The sequence below is a fragment of the Erpetoichthys calabaricus genome, chromosome 14, assembly GCF_900747795.2.
Source record: "Erpetoichthys calabaricus chromosome 14, fErpCal1.3, whole genome shotgun sequence".
Lineage (NCBI taxonomy): Eukaryota > Metazoa > Chordata > Cladistia > Polypteriformes > Polypteridae > Erpetoichthys > Erpetoichthys calabaricus.
This window is the reverse complement of record NC_041407.2, coordinates 44,797,448-44,814,163: the sequence shown is the minus strand read 5'-3', so window position 1 is coordinate 44,814,163 and position 16,716 is coordinate 44,797,448.

The following is a 16,716-nucleotide window of genomic DNA, read 5'->3' as shown; positions in this document are numbered from 1 at the left end:
CCATGCAAGGCTGGATTTCTGATAGCAAAGTTGAAAACATGGCAGCAAATGAATCGGTAAAGAATCTGACTGTAAGACATTACAGGCATTATCAAACCCAATTATTCCAATTTAGAGTCGCCGGAACGTGTTTGCAGGGGTTGCTGGAACCATTTCAACGGTCACATACCGAGCGTAAAGCAGGAAACGGCTGAATAAGGTGCCAGTCCGTTGCAGGGCCACTCACGTACACCACAACACTCGTATGTATTCAGTTTAGCGTAATAATAATAATTCATTACATTTATATAGCGCTTTTCTCAGTACTCAAAGCGCTATTCACACAAGGAGGAACCGGGAAGTGAACCCACAATCTTCCACAGTCTCCATACTGCAAAGCAGCAGCACTACCACTGTGCCACCTGTGAGCGTAGGGGTGGACGATACCACTATTTTTGAAATCGATACAAGTACAGGTATTTTATGTGTCAGTATTTCCGATATCAATACTGAGTATTTTTTAAAATGGATTGGAATTTGTTTTCAAATGATGATAATATTTTGGAATGTCTAATATTAATGGGTCAGTCTATATTTAAATGAACTAGTATCACAGCACAGTATCAAGGTCACCATAGCAAATTTATTAAAAAATCTATATTATTAGAATGAATATGTCATTTTCTGACCCACTTACTCCAGACCATGGGTCCGGAGAGGGTGTGTACCGGAGCCTCTCCAGGCTGCCATAAGGGTGCAAGGCAGTAGCAAGCCCTGGACAGGTCACTTATTCATTGCAGGCTGAACACATGCAGTTCAGCTTTGCCAGTTCACCTAACTTGCGTGTGTTTCAACTGTGGGAGGAAACTTACACAGACACAGGGAGACCATACAAACTCCACCCAGGGAAGATACGAGTTGCAAACCTCTGTCTCCTGGCAGCATGGCAGCAACATTACCTCTGCACCACCATGCCAACCAGAATGAACATACAAATGTAAGATAATATGAACTTCTACATTTTCATGAAGATTTTGTTTAACACATATAAAACAGGCAATCACATCACAAAAGTACTTAAAGTGATCACCTTACAATGCTAACATTTTCAAAAAAATAATATTCCTACATTTGTAGTTTCAATTGTATTCTGCCCTTCTGTTATATCGAGAAATATTTTGTCATATTAGCTTTAAATTTAGTTAAGTTTCTGGTTTGTATTTAGAAAAAATAATGTTGACATTTGTAAGCTTAATACTATTTTTGCCTCTGCGAGTGCAAGGCAGGAACAATCCCAGGACAGGGTGAGAGCCCTTTGCAGGGTGAACACACACACAGATATATAAGGGGCCAATTTAATAATAATAATTCATTTAACATTGTCAGTCCACCTAACTTGTGTGTCTATGGACTGTGGGAGGAGACAGGAGCACAATACAATTTTAACAATAAAAAATTAAGTAGAAAAATTCTATTTTTTGACACTAAATGCTGTTACTAATGCAATTAAAGTACCTTTAAAACCACTAAACATGCAAAATCATTCATATTTTTATGAACATTTACTTTTTTGGAAAGAAAAATTCCCATCTTCAAATTAGTCAAAGCTATTAAGTATTTTGCATAGAGTTAGACTTTTTAACATTCTTATTTATAGATATTGTTTATACTGTAGTACCCTTCATTTTATTTAGAAGAAAAAACAAAATTGACATAACCCGTGACAAAATGCTCTGACAGTTATGCTCTACAGTATTATGTGTCCTCCGTTGTGCTTACCATGGGCTTTACATTTAATATGTATACGAGTGGTAAACAGCAAACTATTAAAATCAATTTAAAAAGTCTTCAGTAATCCCCAGTCCACATAATCCTGCTAGCAGCAGTTACCTGGATAACGTCTTGTGCCTCTTTGAGAACTCTCCTACAATGTCCCTTATCTAGCACTGATTGTAGCTAAATTACTGTAATCCAGGTTTGCATCTTTTTGATGTTTTACAAATGTCTTTCTGTTGGTCAGTGTGTGTGCTTTTTAAATGTTTAAATGAGCTGCTTGTTTTGCCATTATACATGTCACCCTGTCCAGACTTGTGTTCCATCCTTTGTGCTAAATGTCGTAGCGATGGATTTCCCGTGTTCATTTAATGGAGAGAAGGGGGTTCAACAAGGAACAAATTGACATTTTTTCCATTGGACAAGGCATTTAGGTGACACGGTTTTGCAAACCTGAATTCATTTTGCTAAGTGTGCATGTGTTTTTTTTGTTTTTTGTTTTTCCTCCAGTACTTCAGTTTTCCTTCAGTAATTTCAAGACATGCATGTTACATTAATTGACTATTCTCGATTGATCAGGTGAACTTCCGCTAGCTCGTGGTTAGTGCCCTCATGGCACCTGATGCATCTCATATAGACAATTCTTAAAGCACCGGCATTTTATATTTACTTTTGTCTTAATGCTTTTAACTAAACTTAGTCAATTATATTCCACATACTACTCTCCAACTTATGAAAGACTGTGACATGTCTAATGCTTTTATCCTTTTACCCTTAATTGTGACCTTCAAAATAATTCATCCATCCATTTTCTAACATTTAGAATGATAAAAACATCCATCTAACCATCCATCTGTCCATTGATTATTCAACCCATTTATGCAGTTCTGGGAGCCAGCACCTTTCCTGGCAGCATAGGTGACAGAATGTCTGTAAAAACATGCTTAATATAAGAATGTATTCCAACTTTTAAAGTACACAACAGCTACACAAAATTCATGCATTAATAAAGTGGATATTACTGGCTTGTAAGTGAAAGTAACTTTCCATTATAGTTAATATTATCTTTATGAAGGCAGTGTGGTTTACTGGTCAAAGCTCTGGACTTCAGACCCTGAGGTTGTAGGTTCAGATCCCATTACTGACACGGTGTGACCATGAGCAAGTCACGTCACCTGCCTCTGCTCCAATTGGAAAAAACTAAAGAAATGTAACCAATTGCATCTCAGATGTTTTAAGCTGCCTCGGATAAATGTGTCAGCCAAATTAGTACATGTAAATGTAAGTTCCCTTTACATGCTTTCTCTGTCTTTGCTAGTGGGAGCGTGTGTGTAGCTAAATAGCTAGTTTACCAATTTAAAACGTATGTAATGTAATAACCGACATCAACAGCAGGGGTCGCTCCTTAGACATCCACAGGGATGAAGCCTGGAAATGAAGACATTATTCCAGTTTTCTCAACATTTCAAGATAAGATATTTTGAATCTGCTATTTATGCAAACAAATATAATAAATGTTCATATAAATGGAAGAAAATATTATATACTCCATATGGAGTGAATTCTAAATGTGTTAAGCCAAGTCTATTATTGAATATATAAAGTAAAAGAGGTTGATATGGTCATTATTGTTATTTGATAAATAAAGAGTAAACTGCTGAAACAGTGTATGAAGTTAAGTGTGACATGGGTGTATAGACAGGATCGATTTCTTAATATATATAGAAGTAGTGGGGCAAATCTGAAACATATCAAGGCAGAAAGTCAAATTTTATATAATTGCATTAAGTATCTAAATATGTAACATTAAATGTCACCTATAAGGGGATTAATCACAGAAATATGCATAGTAACATTGCCATGTATCAAGCTAGGTTTTATGTAAAATGCTTAAAAATTGACATATAGAGAGTAAAGTTCAGTCATCAGAAATAGTTTAGAAAATGTATCACTTAACAACCATGCCCATGGTCAACAATACCCATTGTGCCACCATTCTACTTTACTATATTTATGATAAAATAATATTGAGATTAATATTCATATTCTGTGTTCTGCAGTATTCACATATTCATTCATCCGTCATTTATTCTGAACTAGGTTTATTAAATTGAGCATGAGTAATGATGAAAGCATTAGTATGAGATTCATTTTATGTAAAACAGTAACTTACTTATTTTTCAAAGTTGGATTGCAGCATTTACTGTATATGATATTCAGATTGTAACATAAGATTGGAATAACTTTTCATTTTTTATACAGCTCTAAACAGCTACACCAAATGGAAATAACATGTCTTGAGTCATGTGGTGAAGAATTTGGGGGGCCTCCACACCTCCAACCATCCTGTGGGCATAATTCAAGTTTCTTTTATGCACCCATCTTACAGACCTGCTTGCATCATTGTAATGATGTTCAATACTTAAGGTCAGGGACACTTGATCAAAAATAATCCCAACTTGGTCAGAATTTAAATGATGTCCATGATGTAAGGTTAAAGAAATGGTAACTTACAAACATAGCTTTCTAAACAGCACACACATCCACATTTGGAGGTACAAATTTAATCCTGTTTTTCAACATCCACGGGTCAATTAACCCTTAGGCATCACTTAAAGGGAAACTTCCTAAATTACCCTGACATTTTTAATAATGCCACACCTAAATGAATATAATAAAGTTGCCTACTGGAAAGGTCCAGCCCATATTGAACCTATTCATTTAGGGCAGGTAGAGGAATAAGCTTATGAATAGGTCAGGTATGAGGATGACCCACATCAGTGATGCCATGCTTTATAACCCCACGCCACATTCAGTGTAGTGTCTGAGATTAAGGATTCCTACCTCAAACAACTTCAGTGTGTGAGCTCTTAACTAGGGAGTGTCATTTGCTTATCAACTGTTATCTGTCCGCCTCTTGACTTTGCTAACAGTTTTGTGCCTATATTTTGGTCATAGCATGTCGTTTGGTTGTTTTACTTTTTTCGCAGTTTAGTGGTTTGGTTTGGTAACAGTTTCTCTGATATATGGTACTGTCTCTTGCTATAGTTTCCTGAATATACAGTACATGCATCACCAAGTGTCAATAACTCCATCCTAGCAGTTAGCCACATTCCCTCTTGCCAGAAGAAAATTCAGAAGGTTCAGCTGGAACTAAAAACCCAGGTGGGCAGTGTCCATCCATGGGTAAAGTGACTAGCAGAACAATATCTGCCATATCAGAGGATATGTTGTATATAATAAGTTTTCTGAATTTAAGATCCTGACATTTTCTTTACTTTCAGTGACAGTCTGTGCCTCCAGTGTATTAGAAAAGGCTGATTTAAATGACCTACACATCCAAATGTGTGTATTTGTAGGTGTGTGTGTATATATGGTGGAAGAGGTGGTGGAGTCAAGAATTTTAAATTCTGCTTTTTGTTTGGCCTATAGGGTCTGGAGGTAGGATGTAAAGCTAAAAAGACATCAGCATGTTCATTTTCTCTCCCTTAGAAATACAGTAAGTGTTCAGACCATAATTTGAGAGTGTTTTCTCTGTGACTAACAGTCTATACTGTACCAGTGTAATGGTTGTCTGGAATATGTGTGTGTATCACTGTGAGTTTTCACCTTTCCCATTCCTGTTACTGGTGGAATTGCTTAATTAGTAAGGCCGGCCAATGGCACATGGGGAGGGGAGCACCTGGCTTGGCGGGCCCAAACAGACTGTATGGGGAGGAGCCAACAGTATGTTAATGGATGGCGGGAAAAAGGACAGGGAAGTGCAAAGTCAAGAGAGAAGTGGACGTCATAAAAGGAAAAGGTGAGAGGGAAAGAGATTGACACCACATGGAAAACATAATGTGAATCCGGGTTCATTTCAGGACAAATTATTTTCCTTTTCTGGTGAAGGTATTCAGTAATAATAATAATAATAATAATATGATGGGCCAGCACAAGGGACTGTTGATCTGTGCATTTCCTGGAACAGGAGGTTTGGTTCGGCGCACCATTCCCCACCACAGACTGAGACAGTCATCCCTAACAGAGAATATTTAAAGGACTACGAATACATTATTTTTTTCTTTTTCTCTTTGTTAAATTTATGTATTAGTGGCGTATGTGGTTAAGTGTTTTGTGCCGTGATTTGTGTGGGGTGGGAAGCTCTGCAGCACAATAATATGTATATAGAGGTTTTTGTTACAGTAAGTGTGTGTAATTTCTTCTAATAATCATTTTTGAACTTGAATTCTGCATTCACTGGTGTGTTTCTGTACTTAGGTTGGTGTAGTAGGAAAGTAGTGTTGGTTGTTCGCACCCCGAATTTTTTTTTTTTTCTCTGCTGCCACTCCAGGTGGGCAGCGCATATTATAGTCGTCCCGTTTTGAGGAGCGGTACTTTTTGAAAAATAATATAATATTGATGTATGATTGTATGTTTGGAGTCAAGCACTATTGGAGGTTTGGTTTCGCTTCCATTTTTCCTCTATGATATAGTTAACCACAAACTCTGATAAGGCCATTACAGTAATAGAACTTGAGGCAGAAGTAATTTGGTCTACCACTAGAGGACCATGACTTCCCAGCCAACAATGCTTTAACCTCCTAAAAAGAAAAAAAAAAAGCAAGGCTGAGAAGACAAATTACACCTGCTTGTGCAGAAAGCTCACCTACAGTCTCTGGAGAGCTGGTACATTATGCTTCTGAGCAGGTTATGGTTTGGTATTTTAGAGGACACACCTAAGGCTGTGTGGTAAAAACAGATTTACTGTCCTCATCTACATTAGTAGTAGTTATCTAAGTTAAGTGTATTTCTGAAAAACAGGACAGCATTGACTCCAATCTGACAGCTAGACAAGTTCTAAGAGCAGCTTCCCATAAGTCACATAATCTGCTAGAATATTTAAGTTATAGTGCAAATAATGCCTTTCAACCAATTTCCATCCATCCATCCATCCATTTTCCAACCCGCTGAATCCGAACACAGGGTCACGGGGGTCTGCTGGAGCCAATCCCAGCCAACACAGGGCACAAGGCAGGAAACAATCCTGGGCAGGGTGCCAACCCACCGCAGGACTTCAACCAATTTCTGAATCTTAAATTTAGCTTCATGCAAGCTGATGACCTCCTGATCCTGATGTCAACATGTCACCAACTGCTTTTTTTATTTTATTGATTTTATTTGAAGAAAACAACATTCCATACAATCAAGTCAAACTTAACAAGCCATAATTCAAACCCCCACTGAGAGAGAAAGAGAAGAGCCTACAACAAGAGCAAATTTGTAAAAAAAAAATAAAGAAAGGAGAACATCCTTTTCCCTTCTATAAATGCTAATTCTAAGGTTTGATTAATTAGATCTTGCCATATTTTAAAAAAAGGTTTTGAACATATCCAGTAATTGAGAATTTATTTTTTTCCAATTTTAAATAGAATAGAATATCACTTACCCACTGACTTATAACAGATGGGCTGTGGATTCTTCCAGTAAGATAAGTCTACGTGCTAGTAGTGCAGTAAAGTCAATTACAATCAATTTGTCCTTCTCCACTTTGAGTCCATCTGAGAGTACACCAAACACAACTTTTAATGGGTTAGGGATTGTATATTTGCTGCCAAGTAATAAAATTGAAAGTTAGGTAGTACCATGCCCCCTTCTGCTTTAGGTCATTGTAGAGTTCCCCTTTGGATGTTTTGAATTCCAAATAAATTAGGTTATAATTTAATCTAATTTCTTAAAAAACAATTTGTTAATGTATATGGGGATGCTCTGAAATAGAAGCTTGGGAAAGATGTTCATCTTGACAGTACTGATTCTCCCTGCTAATGTGAGATGGAGGGTAGACCATCTGTTCCATACAGATCTTTATATTTACTTGTGATGTTTACCACTAGGTATTTGAACTGATCTGCTGAAGTAAATGGGAAATTGTCCAGTCTAATATTGTGTACTAAAGAATTCACTGGAAAAAGCACACTTTTATTCAAATTAATTTTAATTCCAGATATATTTTGAAATTCTGCTAGTGCATTCAGGACTGCTGGTACAGAAGTTTGTGGGTCTAATATATACAGTACCATATCATTTTCTTATAGTGATATTTTCTGTTCAAGTCCTTCTCTGGTAAACCCCTTTATCAAAAGTGAATGGCCAATGGCTTAATGGCAGTTGCAAAGTGCAACGGTGATAGGGGGCATTCTTGTCGAGTACCACGTTCTAGTTTGAAGAAGTTTGAAATAATGTTTTTAATACAAACAGAGACTTCTGGCCTGGTATAAAGTAGTTTGATCCATGCCCATATATTTCCACCAAACCCAAATTTGTGCAATGCAGTGAATAGGTAGTCCCTTTCAACCATGTCAAAAGCTTGTTCTGCATCCAAAAATAATAATAGCTCTGGTGTGTTAGATTTTATGGATGAGTGTATTACTGTACATTAAACAAATGCTGAACATTAGAAGCTAAGTGTCTAGCTTTAATAGATTTGGTTTGATCTTGTGATATTGCAGAGGGAAGCACTTTCTCAGTCCTTCTAGCTAAAACTTTGGAAAGTATCTTAACATCATTAATCTGAAGTGAAATTGGTGTGTATGATGCACATTTTATTAGGTCCTAATTTTTCTTTGGGAAGATGGTAATTAATGCTTGGCGAAAACTTTGAGGTAGAATTTTGTTGTCTCTGGCATCTATATTGCTGATAGTAGTGGAGCTAACTTATTTGAAATTTTTTTTATAAAATTCCACTGGATATCCATCAGGGCCTTCTGCTTTCCCACATTGGAGTGAGTTTATAGCATCTAGTAATTCTGAGAGTGTCAGAGGTTTATCCAGTTCCTCTGCACTAAGCGTATCTAGCTGTGGCATTTGTAATGCATCAAAAAACACAGTACATTGTGTCTTGTCATGTTTAAAATGGGGAAAATATAAGGACTTATAGTACTCTCTAAATATGTGGGTTATATTTTATGGTCTATGACTTTTTCTCTGTGGCACGGTGGCACAGTGGTAGCGTTGCTGCCTCGCAGTTGGGTTTGCTTCCTGGGTCCTCCCTGCGTGGAGTTTGCATGTTCTCCCCGTGTCTGCATGGGTTTCCTCCCACAGTCCAAAGACATGCAAGTTAGGTGGATAGGCAATCCTAAATTGTCCCTAGTGTGTGCTTGGTGTGTGTGTATGTGCCCTGCGGTTGGCTGGCACCCTGCCCAGGGTTTTTTTCCTGCCTTGCGCCCTGTGTTGGCTGGGATTGGCTCCTGCAGACCCCCGTGACCCTGTAGTTAAGATATAGTGGGATGGATAGTGGATGGATGGATAGATAACTTTTTCTCCATCTGGTTGGTAATTTCTGTTATTGTATTGCGAACTTCCTGTTTGTGGATTTGTTGATCTAAGATCGTATTTGCCTTTTCTTCATGTTCATAGTGTTGATATCATACTTTAACGATGAGCTGTTCTGTTTCTTTTGCTGTCAGGAGGTTAAATTCTGAGTGCAAAACATGTCTTTTACTATAGAGTGCCTCATTTGGAGACCTGCCATATTTTTCATCTATTCTGGTAATGTCATTGACTAGCTCTGATGCCTTCTCGGTTTCCTATTTATTTATTTTTGTGGGTAAGATTTGAAATAATCTGTCCTCTTAAAAAAAGCCTTCAGAGTATCCAATAGTAGTTCTGCAGAGACCTCTGAGGGTGTGTATTTATTTTCTAGAAAATAATCAGTTTGCTTAGAGATGAATTCTGTACAGTTCTCAGTGGCTAATGACAAGGGGTTAAGTCAGCAGCAGAGATGAGTGTGTAGGATTGAAATAAATTACCCATCACCATGACACATCTCCCTTAAGGATCAGATACTACATTTGATACTAGAAATAGTTTTCTTTGTATACCAGGAGTGAAAGATTTGGCCAATCCAGTCTCTTTACAACCAAAACTATTCAATGCTTGTTTAGTGAGTCTCCTGTAAAATCTTGGGATTTATGCCTGTTAAGTGAAAAAATACTTTTTTTACCTTTAGATCATTACCGAGACTTTTGACAGTCCAGCTCACAAAGTTCACCGTTTGTTCTGAGAGACACTGCTTCTGGATTTTTGAGGACACTTTGTAAACTTAAATAAAAGTAGTATGTTGTTTCATATAATAGCTTTAATCTTGATTTCATATGATAGCTGAGAATTGTGGCTACAGAGCCTATTATCATGTTGGCACTTATAGTTGCCGGGGTAGAAATCCATCCATTTTCCAACCCGCTGAATCCGAACACAGGGTCACGGGGGTCTGCTGGAGCCAATCCCAGCCAACACAGGGCGCAAGGCAGGGAACCAATCCCGGGCAGGGCGCCAACCCACTACAGGGGGTAGAAAGGATAGATGAGAATTAACTTGTTTTCTTTCCAACCCCCCAGACCTCTCCCATTTGCCTTCCTAAGTGAGTCTAGACCACACTTTGCAAAGTCCCAATCCTGATACTGATGCTGCAGCGTGAGGTCCCAGCAGATACATTCCTTTGCCTGTCTTTTTCAACTCCTTTGTCTGCCTCTTCTGAGTCAGTCTCTGGCAGGCCTATTGTGAACCTGAGACCAGTTTAGACTTTGCTGAAGCTTTAGCTGCATTTACCTTCTCTTTTTGAACCCTTCTTCTGCTGCACATGCTTTAAACATACGTGTAATTAAATCCTCTTAGGTTTACTAAATATAGGATACCTCGTAATGATAGTAAATAAAGTAAAACAACGTTGTTGCCACCAGAACACCATCCTAGATATCCATATGTAGAATGTATAGCAGTTGACTGAGGCAGCAGTCTTGCAGAATGCCAATGTTGGTGAACAGTGTGGAGAAGCTCATGTTGCAGACCCTTAGTGAATAGGGCCTATTTGTTAGAAAGTCAAACATCTAGCCACAGATACAGTTGCTCAGAACAAGGACAAATAATCCTCAGATTCTTCACAACCTAAAACTTTTTTGCCTGTGCATTGTGCTTGCCATTCAAACTCATGCCAATCACAAAAATTAATTTATAGCAGAACAGGTTTCATGTAGGTGTCTCTGCTTCTTAAAGTCTCCTTTTGGGCCATGCAGCAGTTTAATCAAATCTGTGTAGTCCTAGATGATGAGGCTGTTCACGGTACTTAGTCAAAAACGCAGTTGTGTCCATATTGGGAAGAGGGAGTTGCAATTAGTGGAGCCTTCGCAGACTTCAAGTGCTCTAACAGATTTTTACATTAGGAGCACTCAGTGGCATTAAATGGCAAAATAGAACTCTTGATTTTTGGGAACTTTATTTACACTTATGAAATATGGAATGGATGAAATGGGACCTCTACAAATTCTTTCTCAGCTGTAAGGTGTAGGAGGATAGTAAAATTAATAATAATAATAATTCTGTACATTTGTATAGCGCTTTACTCACTACTCACTAGCACTGCGCCACTGAATCATTGTGATCTGTTGTCCAGGAGAAATCTGTGGTTTTGGGGCATCTATCATGATCATTCTTTATTGATACTGACAATAACCTTTGAGATCAGCTCGGTCTGAGACTTGTCATGCCATCTACATTTACAATGGGTGAAATGGTAAGGATCTATTAGGAAAGAACTTTTTGCATAAATTTGTAAAGTGCTACTGAATGTGACTGCTTATTTAACTAAGACATTCTGTACCATTTGTACCCAGCACATTTCCAAGGTAACAATGATATAACAACAATTAATACTTTTTACTTTGTCTTCAGTAAGAATTTACATCTAAGACGTTCCTCTTTATATATTAATTTGACTTTTAATCTGTTTACTATTTTGGGACCTTTAGATATACAAAAGTTATAACTTTGCTAAAGATTATACCATTTGTCTATATTTTGATTGGTGCAAACTGATGTGTTTCTTAATTCTGTTATGCAAATTAACCTAACTTACTTAAAATTACTGCTTTCTTATATTCCTCAGCCTGTTCATGCTGAATTTACTCACATGACAGGCCCCCTCAAGCCTGTTATAATAAGGGATGTTCATCTTGGGCTCATTAGTAGTAGTGATCTTGGCTGTTCTTTATTTACAGCTTTTTTTCCTCACAGATCCCAAAGAGCCATGTCTTGTGTTAAGGTAATCCTGGACTTTGTTGACAGTAATAATAGATTTTGTTTCCAACTGATCATTTACACGTAATCTCTGGGTTGATAGATCTACTCTGGAACAATGTGGTGCCTTGGAAAATGTGAATTTTGAGTCGACTTGAAAGCCTATTGATAAATCTTTATTCTTAGTAAGCAAACAGATAACAAAGTTTCATCCATTATCATCCTGCACTTCATTTTAAACACAGTTTGCCACAACTGCTGATTCTTTTCTTTCAAGTATTGTAGCTCTCAGAGCATTTACTCAAGTATATGACTAAGGAGGGGACATCTGGTACATTTTACTATACTGATTGCTGTCATTTTCTACCTGTAGCTTGCTGAGATCTGACTAGTTTAGCTTCATAATCTCATTCCCCTGAGAACCTCTAAGGTAATAGGGGTTTCATCTTGGTAGACCTCTCATAATTGCGTTGTAGTTCATATCAGTCATAGTATAGACTGGCACCGATGTAGGCTGAAATCTGGCTCAGTACCCTGGCATAGGCATTCCTGGAGAGGCTGAATGTGATCCTATGGTAAATGGAAAAAAACATCTTTTTCCCCTTTTATAAATGGAGAACCCCATTTCCCATCTGCTAATCCTGAGGTATTGTTCCCTCCTTCCATGTAACACTGATGAGGCTTAGTAATCAGAATAACCTCACAAGTGCTTTCAGAATTTCTGGTCAGTAATTTTGCTTATATGGAGATATTTAGTCATAGCAGTTGAAGCTAACCAATGCTTCTGTCACCACCTCCTTAACCCAGTATCCAAAAGATTTATTGCTCTTAAATCCTCTCAATGATAATGTCAGCAAAGGCCAACATTTCACCACCCTTGCCAAGATCGGCCTGGTTAACATCCTGGTTACTCTTTCTGAATAATCGTATGGTGTTTCACACCTCTTTAAGACCATCTGAAAGTCATTATCAGTGGCCTAACTAAACTATACCCACACATGGGCTTTCAGTTCTGCCGGTGCTGTACCTGCTGCTTTTTATGGTGCCGAAACACTCAAAAAAGTTCAATCTGAACACCCTCAAGCTAACATTGTATGTAAGGTCTTATTTCAACTTGATGTCTTCCTTTATCCCTTGTATCCACCAATGAAGTCTTAGAGTACTATCACACCATGCACTAACAACTTTCTGGTCGCAGCTTTTTGCAGTGGCTGCTAGTACTGAGGCCTTGAACATTGCCCATTCAGACTGTATATCTCTAACTTTTTCCAAGATGTAGGAGAAGCTCTTCAGAAGAAGAACATTGCACTCATCCCACATAAAGGCAACTACTAGTTATTTCCAGCAAGCCCTTGCTACTTGTTTTAGTTTTAAGGGTCTGTCCAGTGGATGAATGCCTAACCTGTTTATACCAACTCATTGCTAAGTAATGAATAGGATCTCCCTTCACTTAAGTGTCTTAGAACATACATTTTCAGTTTATATGACATGACTACATTGACCTCTGATCCAAGGTACACTAATGCCTAGTATGTTTATGAGCATCCTCACATTCAAATATTGTATAAGTAATGTACAACCAATGACTCACACAGAAATCAAAAAACAGTTTGCCAGTTATGTTCTGATCAGACAAGTCATTTCTCATAAATACACTCCTTCAGTAATCTGTTTTTTCCATATGAGTGTTGAAGTCTCCATTGACACTACAGAGTCAGTAGACAGTACCCGTTTGAGCATTCTAATGTCTCTAAAAAGAGCAAATGCTCTCAATAGTTGTTTGATCCATACATGCAAACAACAGTTAGGAACCTTTGGTTTACTGGAATAAAGTCTATGGCACTGAGACCCGACTAGCACTATACTTAACACTCATCCTTCTCCTTCTTAGTGGTGAGCCCACACTTTAGCTCAATGCCACTTTTGTTGGACTGAGTCCTACTAGGTTATGTGGGTCACCAGGCTACCAGAGACTCACAAGCAAACCCCATCCCTAATGCCTGACTTTTGGTTTGTCATAGTGTTACAGAAAGCTAAAGGTTAAGCCTATCCCATCAGCACTGGGCAGAAAGCAAGGTGACATGTCTCATGTGTGGTTCCTGTTCAGGTTGTCAATCTTGCTTTCTGCCCAGTGCTGCTGGGATTGGCTTAAGTTTTAGCTTTCTGTAACACTATGACAAACTAAATGGCTCCTGAAAGCTGATGGGTGAACAACTTTTTGATTAATTTCTGAAACACCTATCGGTCTTATCTGCCCTTCACTTACATTTAGCAGTGTTAGAACCGTGTGTAAAGCTCTAAAAACAAAAACACTGTCAACTCTTTATCCAAAACTAAAGACCCTCCTAAAGTTAGCTCCTTGAGTTAGAGTAATTTTTCCAGAAATCCTCAAATCTGTAACTTCCCCTAATCGAATCATTATTTTCCTCCTAAAACACAACAAAAAGATTTCATATCCAGAGGCATAAATGTCTATTTATTTGGGATGGGATTAGTCATGAGCCCCTAAATCTTGTAGAGATTATTGTCTTAAAAGCAGCTAAGAAAGCAGTATAAAAACACCAGTTTTTGGATTATCTACGAATTTTTGTGCTTACACCCGACTTATTAGTTATCTCTTTTCAGTTTGCTTTAAAAACAACTACCAAATATGAAATTTCAAAACATATTATTAGGGTTTCCTGGAAATTAGCCGTCCCAAATCGATCTTTCTTACAATTGGTCTAATTTAAAAAAAAATGCAAAAAACTATCATCTTTTCTCCTGCAAATTCTGCAATGATTTGAGCTCCTATACAGTTTTGAAAGGTTGGCAGTTGCTGATAAAATGCACCAGTAATTATTTAGTGAATGGTCCAAGAGTAATGAGAACTGCTAATCACTTGGTTCACTTATCCAAATCAGTGAGCACGCCATCACTTTGTCTAGGTTTTCCAGCATCCTCCCACACAACTGCCTCGATGGGAGCCTGATGATCTCAAGAGGAAGAATCCTATACCCTCAAAGCATGCCAAGGCTATTCTGCTTCAATTATAAATGTATGTGTCAAAGTTGAATATCACTCATATATTCCATTTCAAAGTATCTCTTAAGCTAATGAACACAGCCCAAAATGTGCTATTTTGCATTGCTTAGTTAAGAACCAAAAGCTGATTTAAGATATATGATCTAGATTTAGGAGGATGTGCATGATTCTGTCAACAGCTTGAGACTTAATAAGCATAGGAATGTTAGGGCAGCCAACGTAAAAGCAAATAAACTGAAGTGCAAAAGTGCAGAGCATCATATTGCAATAGTCTAATCTATTAGGTTAGCCTTTGACATTGTCAATCATTTCTCTAAAGCTCAAGTTCCGAACTTGTGTGATTACCACAGATCACAGATAGGTTGTTTTGTGTAAATTGGCATTGGCTGTTATAGCGATTTAAGCCTTATCTACTTTTTAGCTAGTGTTTAGATAGCCTTTACAGGTTCAAAGACCCCTTCTTGAATTAGCTTTACCAGAAATCCCCAAAACACAATGCAATGGTGACCCTGACCTACATGGAAAAGATGAACTGAACTTCCTTTTAGCCCTTAGAAACTTTCACAGCTGATGAAAGGTAACCATAGTGGGCTCTGATTAAAACATAAGCTTGAATGGGGGTTAAATGCCTATATACAGAAATCAGTACTTCATCTCCAGTCAATCAAGCACCCAGATTGTACAGTGCTTTTTAATGGTTTTATAAATTGCCTCACAATGAATGAATTAAAAAAAAAATCAATCAGGCATACAATGCATTTAGCAAAACTCTTATATTTGTTATAGATTTTTAAAGTGAACACCATTTCAAGACACCAAACAACAGCATATTCCCATCGTCAAAGAAAAACATAACTGATGAAAACAGGCAATTCGGCCAAACATGGCCCCACTATCTCTATTCATGTGTTTTTGACAAATGGAGTGCATGTGCCTTCCACAGGGTCATCTGGTCAGCAGTGGGAATAGATCTGGCAGCCTGTCGTCAAGTTGACAAATCCACACCACGTTGTACTCCTTAAATTCTGGTTTATGTATTTTATTTGTGCTTTCACTATCACTAAGAATCCAGCAGTGTTGTGTTTGTTACATTTTTTGCTAAAAATTGTAAGATTTTTAAAAGGGCAATTTTGTCTGATGAAGCAGCTGACATGTCCTTGATTTTTTTACAGCTATAACTGCTGAACTAGAGTTGGGGCTTTAATGATAAAAGAGGCTGAACTGAAAAAAATAAGCTGCTGTGTACTTTATCTACATACATTTGTCAATAATGTTAATCAATGTTTAGTTAAACATTATTGTTTTGTATTTTTTTTATCATTTTGAAAGCTTTCTTTTGGCCTTTGACCTTTGTTTTGAATGCAAATACCTAGCACAGTCTATTGATTAGTGGATTGTGGTTACCCTAAATCCTTTTGTTTTCGAACAATGCCCTGTCGGTCTTCTAGACAGATTTCGTCACTGAAGAATGCACCTTGGAAATGCTGACAGCTGCACCCGTTTCTCCGAAAGGGCTCAGAACAATCGAGCAGTCGCAGCTGTCATTCGAGGCGGTTTGGAAGTCCGGGACTCGCATCGGCATTTTGGCGCCCTATGAAGGGCGTAAATAAAGCAAGCAGGTAGCGTCTAAAAACTTTAGATTGAAACTACCCGGTTTACCGCGAGTCCTTTCACTGGTTCATTTTTCATACCTTCCTTTACTGCAGTTGATGTCACAAATATGCCCACGCCTGTCTTCTCAGTCATAATGTAATTTGCTCCAGGATGGTTTTACGTTGGGGGGCCGCCTGTACTCGACTTTCCTGGTATCTTTTGGTTTTTTTGGACACGTTGCCGAATTCTTCAGTACACGTTATCAGATTTGAGCAGACGATAGCAAAGAGAACAAAG